The sequence below is a fragment of the Silene latifolia genome, chromosome Y (assembly GCF_048544455.1).
Source record: "Silene latifolia isolate original U9 population chromosome Y, ASM4854445v1, whole genome shotgun sequence".
Lineage (NCBI taxonomy): Eukaryota > Viridiplantae > Streptophyta > Magnoliopsida > Caryophyllales > Caryophyllaceae > Silene > Silene latifolia.
The window spans coordinates 329,742,101-329,744,875 of record NC_133538.1 but is presented as its reverse complement, the minus strand read 5'-3'; positions in this window follow the sequence as shown (position 1 = coordinate 329,744,875).

Sequence of the window (2,775 nt, the reverse complement as noted above, 5' to 3'; positions counted from 1 at the left end):
CAGGTCGTACTTGCAAGTGATCATATCGAGAGTGGTTTCCTCGATCTGGAGAATAACTGATTGACCGGATTTATCTATCATAGATACCTTCCGAGCGTGGCCACGCATTTCCAGTTCATTACTCCTCGAGTGGCCCTGAGATATTGTTATAACCCTGACTAGGGGTGGACAATTCCTATCGCACTCATTCCCTTCGACTAGCCACAGCCATCATAACCCAAAATATGCCCATTTGACCCCATTTACGAAGGTCGTAGTAACACAAATCAAAGTTAATCTGAAACTGTGCCATCTTAGGTGAACAGTCTTTAGTCAAAAGAATCGACTCATTTGAATACTATAGCAGCTCTCGCCACGACCAGGCTATATAAATTTGCCAGAACTCTATAAGCGGTCATTAGGCCCGGCAAAATGTTCCTAACAGTCCGCCTATGTGATCAACTAGTCATTCTCATATGACTCTATGGCACTTGAACTTGACATCAATCGCATCACACTGTAGTTACCTCGAGACGTCACCTCATGTAACTAACTATGGGCAAATACAATGTTAATCCATGTTCACTTTAACGGGGTTCAATTGTCTCCACAACCCGTTTGGATGTAACAAAGTATAAGGTGAGTTAATAATAACTCAAACGACAAATGTCGACATCACACTCGGGTAGTCAATACCATATTACAACCTTGTGATGTATATCGTAAGTGTAAACACTTATTGATTGCAATAGAAGTTTAACATGCCATGTGTCCATGTGTTCAAACTTCTTATAATCGCATTTTCCTTTACATTCATGTTCTCTCTCATAGCATGAATCTTACCAAGTACACATCAAGGTTCCCGACCTCGGTTTTGGTTCTTTATCTTGAAAGAACTTCCTTATCGATTATCACATAACGAACGAATTTGTGGTGAATGATATAACTTGTACTGATCAAGTACTCCATCCACACACAATGCACTAGGTATATGTTTTGCAGAATCTTGCAACAATTTGACAAGATGATTAGCCTAGAACTTCTCACAAGTCCTAGCATAGTTAGGAAAGATTAGTTTTGAGTAACTCATTCTCTAACTAAGTATCTTTCCAAAACTTCTTATTTTTCTTTCTAGGCTTGAAAGATTTAGGATTCTCATAAATCCTTACATGTGCTCGGATTTTCATTAATATACGCAATCTCTTGACACATATAAGAGCATTCTGACAAACACCGAAATCGCTCATCGGATTCTACTCAAGAATTCATGACGTTTCTATTGTGGCTTACCAATGAATCATCATGCTCTTATGCATATGATTCACCATTGGACATGTGCATGATTATTCTAATGGCGGAAACATTAGTAACTTTTAATCATGTCATCAACTATATTTAGGTTCAAGGAACGACCATGACTGCTAATGGCAATTCCATTTCATTTAGATGAATAACCTATGTTTCTGTTGATTCGATGTGTATCTCCCAATACTTATCCAACATCCCTTGATGTAATTGGATTCATCATAGTCCATTTTCATCCAGAATTGAAAACTCAAAACTTCCTCTATGAAGGAAGGTATTAGCTCGTCATTCTTCAATGAGCGGTGAGTTGTAAACATTCAAAGGATGATAGCTCCCACTAAATTCCATGTCTTCACATGATAATTTCCTAACTCCCACTCAATTCCACATGTTTCGAAATTGACTTCTTAATCGAAACTTTTCAAGAATTGAAATATAAATTGCATTGCCAAGTTATTAAGATAGAACCATATATGTTCCCATCATATCCCTTCAAAATACCTATTTTGAAGTGGTCTTATTTTAACCTTATGGAAAGAGATTTTAATCTCTAACTCACACATATCAAAATAATGTGTAGCGATGTCATTATTCAAATATAAATAATATATAAAACACGTCCTTCGAAATACCCTTTCGGAAGGAGGTTTAACCATTTCATAATGAGGTTAAGTAATGACATTTGTGTGGTTAAAACTTGGCCATTGAAGATATCGGTATATCAATCTCTGCAACTTGATCATAACTAGTATGTTACTTTGATTCATTTAGGCTCTTAAGTAAATCTCAAGGTTGAAACTATTGATCAAAATTTTCATAAACTTAGTCAAAAACTCTTGTTAAGACTTTACATTAGTCATTTTGTTCCAAAACTTTCTTTTGGTCTCCTCGTGTAGTTATCATAAGAATATACTCTTATGATTACTTCACTTGGTCTCTTTAGTCATATAGACCTTACTTGAGACCATAGATCTCATCTATTCGATATACTATATAAATAGATATACCTTCATTCAATCATTCTTTCTTGCGTAGATCTTTATTTACACAAGTACACAAATTTATCTAGTCTCGTGTGTTGTGTCCTCATTTTTCTCCCACTCTATCTTTAGAATAAATACACTAGAGATTCAAAGATAGCATATGAGACACAAATAATGATGTTGAAATTTTAAGGAGAACTATCTCATAGATTGACTAATAGTTTTAGATTTCATATGTGTACTTGGTGATTGACATACCTTTAAGAGACTTCGTAGACTCAAGGTTACTTTGTAAATGATCATACACAAGCCTTAAGCATGTGGACATATAATGAAACCCGTCATTATATTTGTCTATTAGATCACTTTAAGTTATATGTTTCTAAGAGTAAGCATTTAAACATGAATTTTAGAACAAAAGGATAAAATGATAAAACGGGTGACTTGGGTTGCAAACCAAGTCACCATTATCCAAATACAACTCATTATCCAAAATACCTTTCCATGT